This window comes from Macrobrachium rosenbergii, chromosome 26, assembly GCF_040412425.1.
Source record: "Macrobrachium rosenbergii isolate ZJJX-2024 chromosome 26, ASM4041242v1, whole genome shotgun sequence".
Classification (NCBI taxonomy): Eukaryota; Metazoa; Arthropoda; class Malacostraca; order Decapoda; family Palaemonidae; genus Macrobrachium; species Macrobrachium rosenbergii.
Genome location: NC_089766.1, coordinates 5,521,008 through 5,533,507, shown reverse-complemented (window position 1 = coordinate 5,533,507; position 12,500 = coordinate 5,521,008). Strand labels below are relative to the sequence as shown.

General features: G+C 30.8%; 1 protein-coding gene across 4 annotated transcripts in view; it reads left to right on the top strand.

Moving 5' to 3' along the window:
* The window catches only part of LOC136852956 (monocarboxylate transporter 10-like), a 530,164-nt gene that overhangs the window by 265,649 nt on the left and 252,015 nt on the right, over positions 1–12,500 (top strand). The window lies entirely within an intron of this gene.

Here is a 12,500-nt window from a genome sequence, read left to right as displayed (position 1 = left end):
TCTCTCTCTCTCTCTCTCTCTAAGACTGGTTTGGTCCCATCTTAAGAAACATATCCGATATCCTTATTTGCTTTTGAAAAGTTCTCTCTCTCTCTCTCTCTCTCTCTCTCTCTCTCTCTCTCTCTCTCTCTCTCTCTCTCTCTCTCTCTCTCTGTCTCTCTCTCTCTCTGACAGTCGAATCTCGTCACCCTCATAGACTGACCTGTCTCCTCACAGTCTAGACTGTAGACGTGTCTTCAACGAATTTATAAAGAATTTTTGCGATTAAAGGTATCTTTCTCTTCAGTTCCATTGTAATGTGTTCTTAAGATATTCTTGGCTCTTTTATATTTTGTATTTTATTTCTAAAAAGTTCTTTACAAGTTGTTCGTTATTATAGTTGTTCCATTTGTGTTAACAATTCGAATTTCTGCTCGAGTTCCCGCAAGCACGCATCTATGTGTCGTTATTATTCTAATTTAAAACCATATATTTTTCGTCCAGATTCTTGAATCTAAAGCTCTCGCCCTAGATTTCAAGTTCTTGGAAGCACCCTCAAATTCGTTTCCTAAATTTCAAATTCTTGAAGCACTCTCAAATTCTCTTCTTAAATTTCAAGTTCTTGGAAGCACTCTCAGATTCTGTTCCTGAATTTCAAGTTCTTGAGAGCACTTCTCATTTCTCTTCCTAAATTTCAAGTTCTTGAAAGCACTCTCAACTTCTCTTCCTAAATCTCAAGTTCTTGAAAGCACTCTCAAATTCTCTTCCTAGATTTCAGGTTCTTGAAAGCACTCTCGAATACTCTTCCTTAATTTCAAGTTCTTGAGAGCACTTCTCAAATTCTCTTCCTAAATTTCAAGTTCTTGGAAGCACTCTCAAATTCTCTTCCTAAATTTCAAGTTCTTGAAAGCACTCTCAAATTCTCTTCCTAAATCTCAAGTTCTTGAAAGTACTCTCAGATTCTCTTCATAAATTTCAAGTTCTTGAAAGCACTCTTCGATTCTCTTCCTAAATTTCAAGTTCTTGAAAGTACCCTCAAATTCTCTTCCTAATTTCAAGTTCTTGAAAGCACTCTCAAATTCTCTTCCTAAATTTCAAGTTCTTGAAAGCACTCTCAAATTCTCTTCCTTGAGGTGTGAAATGGAAGCACTCTCAAATCCCTTCCTAAATTTCAAGTTCTTGAAAGCACTCTCAAATTCTCTTCCTAAATTTCAAGTTCTTGAAGCACTCTCAAATTCTCTTCCTAAATTTCAAGTTCTAAAAACGCTCTCAAATTCTCTTCCTAAATTTCAAGTTCTTGAAAGCACTCTCAAATTCTCTTCCTTGAGGTGTGAAAAGGAAGCACTCTCAAATCCCTTCCTAAATTTCAAGTTCTTGAAAGCACTCTCAAATTCTCTTCCTAAATTTCAAGTTCTTGGAAGCACTCTCAAATTCTCCTCCTAAATTTCAAGTTCTAAAAACGCTCTCAAATTCTCTTCCTAAATTTCAAGTTCTTGAAAGCACTCTCAAATTCTTTTCCTTGAGGTGTGAAAAGGAAGCACTCTCAAATCCCTTCCTAAATTTCAAGTTCTTGAAAGCACTCTCAAATTCTCTTCCTAAATTTCAAGTTCTTGAAAGCACTCTGAAATTCTCTTCCTAAATTTCAAGTTCTTGGAAGCACTCTCAAATTCTCCTCCTAAATTTCAAGTTCTAAAAACGCTCTCAAATTCTCTTCCTAAATTTCAAGTTCTTGGAAGCACTATCAAATTCTCTTCCTAAATTTCAAGTTCATGGAAGCACTCTTAAATTCTATTTATAAATTTCAAGTTCTGGAAACCACTCAAATTCTCTTCCTAGATTTCAAGTTCTTGAAAGCACTCTCAAATTCTCCTCCTAAATTTAAAGTTCTTGAAAGCACTCAAATTCTCTTCCTAAATTTCAAGTTCTTGGAAGCACTCTCAAATTCTCTCCTTAAATTTCAAGTTCTTGGAAGCCCTCTCAAATTCTCTTCCTAAATTTCAAGTTCCTGAAAGAAGTCTCAAATTGTCTTCCTAAATTTCAAGTCTTGAAAGAACTTTCAAATTTTCTTTCTAAATTTCAAGCACTTGAAAGCACTCTCAAATACTCTTCCTAAATTTCAAGTTCTTGAAAGCACTCTCAAATTTTCTACCTAAATTTCAAGTTCTTGAAAGCACTCTCAAATTTTCTACCTAAATTTCAATTTCTGGAAAGCATTCAAATTCTCTTCCTAAATTTGAAGTTCTTGAAAGCACTCTCAAATTCTCTTCCTAAATTTCAAGTTTCTAAAAGCACTCTCAAATTCACTTCCTAAATTTCGAGTTCTTGAAAGCACTCAAATTCTCTTCGTAAATTTCAAGTTCTTGAAAGCACTCTCAAATTCTCTTCCTAAATTTCGAGCTCTTGAAAGCACTCAAATTCTCTTCGTAAATTTCAAGTTCTTGAAAGCACTCTCAAAATCTCTTCGTAAATTTCAAGTTCTTGAAAGCACTCTCAAATTTTCTTCCTACGATTATTACTGTAAGTGATACATACGACCATTTCTGCTATTTTTCCTCTTCTAAAGAATAATCTCTTGCGCTGTATATATTCTTTTTTTGGGGAAAGTTTCATTTATTGTAAAATTCGCATAAATCTTCGGTTTAATTATCCAGAGCTAGTTGGTTTTCTGCAAGAGAAAACTATTGTGCCGGCTTTGTCTGGCTGTCAAAACTTTTTTCTGTCCGCACTTTTTCTGTCCGCCCTCAGAACTTAAAAACTACTGAGGCTAGAGGGCTGCAAATTGTATCGCCCTCAGATCTTAAAAACTACTGAGGCTAGAGGGCTGCAAATTGGTATGTTGATCATCCACCCTCCAATCATCAAACACACCAAATTGCAGCCCTGTAGCCTCAGTAGTTTTTATCTTATGTAAGGTTAAAGTTAGCCACAATCGTGCTTCTGGCAACGATATCGGAAAGGCCACCACCGAGCCGTGGTTAAAGATTCGTGGGCCGTGGCTTATACAGCAGTATACCGAGACCACAGAAAGATAGATCTATTTTCGGTTGCCTTGATTATACGCTGTAGCGACTGTTCAGAAAACTCGATTGCGCCGAAGAAATTTCGGCGCTCTTTTTACTTGTTTTTTCTTGTCGTTAGTTGAAAAAAACCTAAGAAGGAAATTTATTATAAAAGTGGAGATTATTTCGTCCTTTATATTAAAAAAATTATCTCTAGATTTTAACATCTTATTAAGGAATTATCTCGTGACATTAATAATTCTTACGGTAATCAAAAATTATTTCTCTATTCTAACAGCTACTTAATCGAGCAAATTATCTTTTGATTTCATCTGCTATAATCTAAAGAAATTATCTCTTTGACTGAACCGCTATCAGGAAAATTATCTCTTGATTTTAAAGGGATGCGCGCTGTAATTTTCCGCCAGATTTTCAGTTCTCTTGATTTCATTGAATACGTATAAAAATGATCTCTCGATTTTAACAGATACCTGTGCAAATCATCTCTTGATTTTAACAGATAAATATACAGATTATCTCTTGATTTTAACAGACAAATATGCAAAATCTCTTGGTTTTAACAGACAGATATGCAAATTATATCTTCGTTTTGAAAGATATATATACAAATTATTTCTTGTTTTAACAGACAAATATACAAATTATATCTTGATTTCGAAAGATACATATACAGATTATCTCTTGACTTTAACGGATACATATAGAAACGATCTCTTGATTTTAAAAGATGCCTATGCAAATTATCTCCTGATTTTAAAAGATACACACTGAAATTATCTCTTGATTTTAACATACATATACAAATTATACCTTAATTTTGACAGATGCATATATTAATTATCTCTTGATTTTGACAGATACATGTGCAAATTATCTCTTGATTTTAACGGACACATATACAGATTATCTCTCGATTTTGACAGATACATATACAAATTATCTCTTGGTTTTGACAGATACATATACAGATTGTCTCTTGATTTTGACAAACATAAACAAATTATCTCTTGATTTTGACAAACGCATATACAAATTATCTCTTGATTCTGACAGATAAGTATACAAATTACTTCTTTTGATAGCTTCACTCAGACAGACCCATGTGCAAATTTTCTCTTGATTGTGACAAACACACAAACAAATTATCTCATGATTTTGGCGGCTATAAATACAAATTATCTCTTGATTTCAACGGACTCACATGCAAATTATCTCTGGATTATAAAATAATCCCAATGGAAAAACTGCCTCTCGACTTCGCCAGCCACAAACTTAAAAAAAAAAAAAAAGATTATCGACTTATCCTTCCTCGCCCTTTACACGACCATCAGCTCGTAAAAAGTTGATTATCTTCGCTTTTTCCCCCCCCTCCCCTCCCCTCCCCTCCCCTCCTCTTTTTTTTCAAGGGTGAATGCGGTACAGAATGCGGTACGAGCCGGCGAAATGCACCGTACCGTGACGAATCAAAAAATCGCAATTTTGCCGGAGGTTGGAAAACCTGGACGTGTGTTTGAGCAAGTGGTATTTTCGATGTGCTATTGACTTTGTTTTGTATATTTGTTTTTTTGTGTTTTGTTTCTTTTTATGTTTGGGGCGGCTGTAGCGCTTTGATGTCTTTGTTTGCGTTTTGCTTTTTTTGTTACCTAATAACTACTGTATATAATAAATATACATATATGTATGTGTGTGTATATTATATGTATATATATATGAATGTATGCAGGTATATATATATATATATATATATATATATATATATATATATATATATATATATATATATATATACATATATATACATATATATACATATATATATACAAATATATATATATACAAATACGTATTTATATATATCTAAAATATTTATTTATATATATGTATATATATATATTTTTTTTTTTTTTTTTTATTTATTTGGTTAAATTGTGTTCTGAGACAAAAGGATAGGATTTAAAATTGACATACTGTTTGTCTTATTTTGCTGTAATATCCTGGCTCGTATTTTTTTTGCTTATTTTTTTACAGCATTTTACATATATGATTAAATGTATGGATTTGTGCTTCATGTTTTAGCAAGTGTTGAGAGAATGAGGATCTTGATATGTAGTTGTATTGATTCTGTATTTTTTTTTTTTTAGCGTTTGAGTATTTATTTATTGTTATTAAGACTATCATTTTTATTTATTATTATTAAGACTATCATTTATTTATTATTATTAAGACTATCGTTTATTTATTATCATTAAGAATATTTATTTATTATTGTTAAGACTATCATTTATTTATTATTATTAAGACTATCGTTTATTAATTGTTCCTTTCTTTTTTTCGGTTTGAAGGATAAATAAGATTTGTTTTGTTGGTTATTTATATTTTATCATTTATATTTTTGTTATTTATATTTTATCATTCATATTTTAGTTATTTATATTTTATAGTCTTGCGCTGGATGCTAAATATTCTGTGTTCTGTAGTCTTAATTTTAAATGATATAAAATTGCATTGCAAAGCTTAAGGTTTTTCATTAGTTTTTCGTTTGGGAAAAATAAAAAATTTCTTAGCATTTTTGCAGTAATTTATTTATTCATGTTTTAAGAATATTTTGTCTCATTTTACTATTTAACGATTTTCTTGAACTTTATATAAGTCCTGTTTCACACCGTACGTAAATAATTTCATATGGCACTCAAGAAATAATAATTTTTCACTTAGTGGAGACAAAATTTTCCCAAGAATTTTTCTACATTAGACCATTATATTTTTCTCTCATAATTATGTTTGAACTTTACAACTCTCTTGTGTCTGATCTTTGAAATATGAAAAATGAACTTTGTGTCCTGTATGTAAGTAATTTTATGTCACCCAAGAAATTATATATTTTCACTCAGTAAAGACAAAATTTACCTCAGAAATTTTTCCATTGGCCCCTTATATTTTTCTCACATATGTTTGAACTTTACAACTCCCTTCTGTCTGATCTTTGAAATATTAAAGAAAATATAGTTTCAGAATGACTTTCAACGGAGTTTCTTTTAGTTTCTCTTTTATATTCATTTGACACTTCAGTTTTTTTTTTATTTAAGGTGGCTGTATTATTAGTTTACAATCATTCATATATTTTGAGGCTCACAAAATTTCATATATTTTTCATACATTCTACTCAGTTTTTAAAGAACGAATATTTCTCTTTTATTTGTGCCCAGGAATATATAAATATAGTTTAACTTGTTTCCATAAATCTGTGTTTCTAAATTTCAAACAAGACAGATTTCAAATGGTTTAAAACAAAGAGAATGTTCATTTTTTTAAAAGACATATTTGAAGTTAGTTGAAAACAAAGATTTTTTGCACAAATGATTTTACGTGTCTGAATTATTTTAATAATAAAAAAATTCAATGCGTATTTGACTCATTTATTGTAATATACATTTTAAAATTCATTAAAAAAAGGACAAAATTAAAGTCATTTGAAAAATAATTGCAAAATTTTACGTATCTCAATAATTTTTATAATTTTTTTTCCATTATTTAATTTGCATTTTGTCCATATTGTAACATACATTTTAAAATTCATTTTGAAAAAGGCGAAATTAAAGCCAGTTGAAATAAAAAATGATTTACACAAATAATTTTGCTTATCAATTATTTTTCTAATTTTTTCGATTATTTAATGCGTATTTGTTCCACATTGTAATATACATTTTAAGATCCATTTTAAAATCCAGCACTTCTCACATTGCCTGACATCTTCCCTAATTTGTCCTACCCATGTTTACCCAAAGAATCAAACTTTATTATTTTAACAAGTCACTTTCTGTTTTCATATACCACTTTTATTTACCCAAAAGAATACGATCCGCGATTTTTGCCAAGTTAACCGAATCGTCTTTTGAGTGTTGTAAGTGATTTTCTCCTCGGGAAAGTTGAAGACTGACGAAAATTCGTCTTTATCCGTGATTGACAACTTCTGCACGGACACGCCCCTCTTGATATCTTGCAATTGTTGGGGATTTTGCATATAAATCTCCGATATTGCTGTGTTGAGGTTATTTGTCTTTTGGGGGAGACCGGGTTTCAGAATTAATATTTGTTTTATAAAATGTATACTGGTGTATATGTAGACAGTACGTACACACGCACACACACCAACAGAATATATATATATATATATATATATATATATATATATATATATATATATATATATATATATATATATATATATATATATATATATATACTTACTTCAGAAGTTCAATCTTTCGTATGCATGTCCTGTTTCTGTAAAGTAGCCTATATACTTATTTTACTAAATTTAAATTAGTTTCTTTACTTCTCTCTCTCTCTCTCTCTCTCTCTCTCTCTCTCTCTCTCTCTCTCTCTCTGTGTGTGTGTGTGTGTAGTATATATGTATATATATATATATATATATATATATGTATATATAATATATATATATATATATATATATATACACACATACATACGTATACATATACATATACATACAATTTACAGAGTATCGCACCCGATCAAATACGCATCATGCGCTCAGTAGTATCTCGTATCGACCCCGACCTAACTTTCTAATTCAAACAATCAGCCAATCAAGTTGAGAACTTTTCGGCTTATAAAAGTTGATTACTGAAAGGTCAGGAATGCCTGCGTTTGTTACATATATTGCAGTTTGTCATTAACCTTCATTGTATATGCGATTATCATTAACCTTTGAGTGAGTTGCAGGTAAACGGAGTTAATGACTAACGCGAGGTTTAGGTGTTGTTGATTGTTTATTGACATTGTTATGGAAAATGTTTATTATCCTTTAAACTGAAATGATTTATTATTGTTATTAACCTTTTAAGCGTTATGTGATTGTTATTAAGACCTCCTAGTTGCTGCAGTAATTATTAACCTCTGAAACGTTTTGTAATTGTCATTAGCTCTTGTAACTTTATGTAGTTATTAACTTTTAAGCTTTATGTATTTATTAGGTCCTCCAGTTCCTGCAGTAATTATTAACCAGTGAAACTTTGTTGTAATTATCATTAATTCTCGTAACTTTCTGCAGTTATCAACGGTTTAATTTTATGTAATCGTTATTAGGTCTTCTGAGTTCATGCAGTAATTATTAACAAGTGAAACTCGTATTGTAACTATCATTAACTTTAGTAACTTTGTACACTTATTAGCCTCGTAAGCTTGCTTATTGTCATTAACTCTTGTAACTTTCTGCAGTTATTAACCTTTTAAAAATTTTGTTTTTATAATTAACTCCAAGAACTTCTTGGGGCCTTATTAACCAGTAATTCGTTTAGGTAATTAACACTTAGTCTAGGAATTTATTTTTGCTTATTAACAATCTAAATGTTAAGTAATTATAATTAACTCCTTTATTATCCTGTTGTCATTACTGATTTAAAACCCCGTGCATGTTATTAACTGGGGGTAGTCTGTAATTTTGTTTTAAAGTGACGCTATTATGAATAATAATAATAACATTAATTTTCTTAAATTATGGCATTGTCATAACATTATTTACGTTTTAGTGTCACGTTCTTCTAAGTTATTACAACCTTTAACTGAAATTGAATTGCCTTTTTTTTTATTAATTATCTTTTAACAATAATTTATTTTATAATATTAATTTATTTTATTATAACATAAAATCCGCTAGCTTAAATTCGACATACAATAATCGTAAGACAGCCGTTTTTAGCCACGTTCACTACAACGTCCTGAACGCAACCGCGCATTGGGTCCTTCCGTTATCAGTTTGTCCTTCCGTTATCAATTTGTCTTTCCGTTATCAGGCGAAATAGAGATCGTGCCTCTGTCAGCAACTGCGGGGAATAATCATTTATTTGAAAAGAGTAATATTCTGTATCACAGTCGAGTTGTGTGGCCATTGTGATAGTGGGTGTGTTTGAACGCAGTTACTCTGAGTAGTTTCAAATACTGTTATATTCGCTGGGGAGTTATTTTGTGAGGTTGCGTTCGTGTGTCGTTTATATCTCTCTCTCTCTCTCTCTCTCTCTCTCTCTCTCTCTCTCTCTCTCTCTCTCTCTCTCTAATATACCCTTATCCGTGAATGAATCATTGCACATTTGATTTTTTCCTCTTTGCAGAAGATGCGATAAAATGACTTATTAAAGTAATCAGTAGCTGATTGTTAGAATCTCTCTCTCTCTCTCTCTCTCTCTCTCTCTCTCTCTCTCTCTCTCTCTCTCTCTCTCTCTCTCTTTCATATGAATGAATAATTATACATTTAATTTCGTTCTTTGAAAGAGCTAAGAGAAAATTAAGTTTACGTAATCGGTCGCTGTTTGATAGAATCTCTCTCTCTCTCTCTCTCTCTCTCTCTCTCTCTCTCTCTCTCTCTCTCTCTCTCTCTCTCTCTCTGTTTAAGGTATAAGAAGATGGAGGACATAGAGGAAGGGAGAAGAAGAGAAAGAGGAATCAAATTAAAATGATGGAGAAAAGGAGGAAGAAGGAGAGGAGTCGGAGGTGAGGGAGAAATGAGATAGGGGGATAATGAAATATAAGAAGAGGAAGGAAAAGGGAGGAGGAGGAAGGAAGTGAGAGAAGAGGACAGAATAAAAGAGGAAATTAAGAGAAAGAAGGTCAAACAAAGGGAATAAAATGAAATGAAGAATTAACGAAATGCAAAGCACATGTTTCTTCTTTCATACCCCCCTCCCCCTACCCCTCCCCTTCCCCCAGATTACGTAAAATACCCACCATCATCCCCCACCCAAACTCACCCCTCCCTCTCTACCTCCTACCCCTACCCATACTCCTTCCCCCAGACCTCACAAACAACCATCTCCCATCCCCGACCCCTGCCCAGCGTACCAAAATACCCACCTTTCCTGAAAGTAAATAGTACCGGGCATTTGTTGCCCTCGACTAATGGCATGCCACGCGTAATTGGTCGATCCCAAATGTACCGAAGACTCTTTAATTATAAAGCACTCGCCGTTGTCTGCTCTGCCTTGTAGGAGAACATTATGTAATCACCTGGTGCTTTGAAGAGATTTGTTCTTCGTGTTTGGCAAAGAGTAATGGAGTGCTTTGTGCTTGTAGTGGATTTTTATTTTTTTGGTGCTTTGAAGTAAGACGACTTTATAGTGCAAGGAAGAGATTTGTTTTAAATTGTTTGCATCTTGCTTTGATTATGTTTGAAGGTTTGTTTCAAATTGCTTGCATCTTGCTTTGATTGTATTTGAAGGTTCGGATTCTTTGTTCAGTGTTTTGATTGTTGAAATGGGTGATGAAAGCTTCCCTTAAACAGACAGAATATGCGTTTACATGTAATCGTTTATTATTATTATTATTATTATTATTATTATTATTATTATTATTATTATTATTATTAATGTAGTTTTCTTTCCATATATATAATTGTGTTTATCTTCATCATTTGTGAGATAACGAGAAAGTAATGATTTTAGTATTATTATTATTATTATTATTATTATTATTATTATTATTATTATTATTATTGTTTAATTTCTTTATTTTAATTGTATTTTTCTTTAACAGTTGTGAGGTCATGAGAAATTATTATTATTATTATTATTATTATTATTATTATTATTATTATTATTATTATTATTATTACAATTACAATATCCACATTTATTTGTGAATACAGTACTTTACATAAATGTGGATTTTGTATTTTATAAACATATTCACGGGATTGTGAAGAAGATTTGCATTATTATTATTATTATTATTATTATTATTATTATTATTATTATTATTATTATTATTATTATTATTATTATTATTATTAATTTAGTTTTTATGTACCAGTCGGTCAGACGCTGAGCTTGACTTTTTTATTTCTCATAATTAAGCAATTACCATTCGCAATTTTCATAAACGCAAAATGGAATATGTCACGGGTTTTCGTTTAGATTGTCACGTCATTAGAATAATTAATGGATAAATTATGCAACGCAAAATTGCAATTATAGAGAGAAATATTTCAGAACAATTTAATTCATGGGTCACACTCTGAAACAATTACTGAATATAACTTTTATGATGGGCATATATTATCTCATATTCGTGGAAGTTCTTCATTTGTGTTACATAGTGTTATAGAAATTGTTATTATTATATGCTGACCATACATTGTTTCATAAAATATGGGAGTTGTTTTTTTATTAATGGTATTTAGTGGTCTGGAAACGATTGAAAGCTTAGTGTCGCTTTGAAAAAACCCCTCGTTTATATAAATGTGTATTTATAATTTTTTTTTTAATATTCAGCTTTTCAAATATACTTTTCATGATGACCATGTCTGGTGTTCTAGATATGATTGACAGGTTAGTGACGCTTTTAAAAATTCCCTCTTTTATACAGATATGTATTCATACATTTATTTATTTAAAACATTCATCTTTTTTTCAAATATACGTTTCCTTTCATCTTTTTGAAATATACATTTCCATCTTTTTTAAATATACGTTTCCATCCATCTTTTTCAAACATTCATCTTTTAAATATACATTTCCATTCATCTTTTTTCAAATATACGTTTCCATTCTTCTTTTTCAAATATACATTTCCATCTTTTTTAAATATACGTTTCCATTAATTTTTTTCAAATATACATTTCCATATTTTTTAAATATACGTTTCCATTCATCTTTTTCAGATATACATTTCCATCTTTTTGAAATATACGTTTCCATCTTTTTCAAATATACATTTCCATTTTTTTCAAATATACGTTTCCATTCATCTTTTTCAAATATTCGTGTCTATTTATCTTCTTCAGATAACATTTCCATCTTCTAAAATATACGTTTCCATTCATCTTTTCAAATATACATTTCCATCTTTTTGAAACATGCATTTCCATCTTTTTCAAATATATATTTCCATCTTTTTCAAATATACATTTCCGTCTTTTTCAAATATACATTTCCATTTTTTCAAATATACATTTCCATATTTTCAAATATACATTTTCATCTTTTTCAGATAGACGTTACCCTTCATCTTGTTCAAATATACATTTCCATTCATCTTTTCCAAATATACATTTCGTATTTTTTTCAAATAGGCGTTACCCTTCATTTTTTTGAAATGTATATTTCCATCTTTTCAAATATATATTTCCATCTTTTTCAAATATACGTATCCATCTTTTTCAAATATACGTTTCCATTCGTCTTTCTCAAATATACATTTCCGTATATCAGTTCGTACATTCATCATCCTGAACGTACAATTAATTCACTCTGGCAAGTGAGCGATGCAGGCAAGCTCATATGTAGATGGTTACGTAACTCATTTGTAGTTGATAAGATACTGATAGCAAGCCATCAAATAAGGGAATCTATTAATGGCGGTCTTTAGGACCTACTGATAAGCGAGGTGTATCCTATTTACTCCTATATGCCATGGAAGGTCCCCGGCAAGGAGTCAAGGAGGAGTTGGAAAAAGTTAAGCATACCTTAGTTTAACCAGCCCACTGAG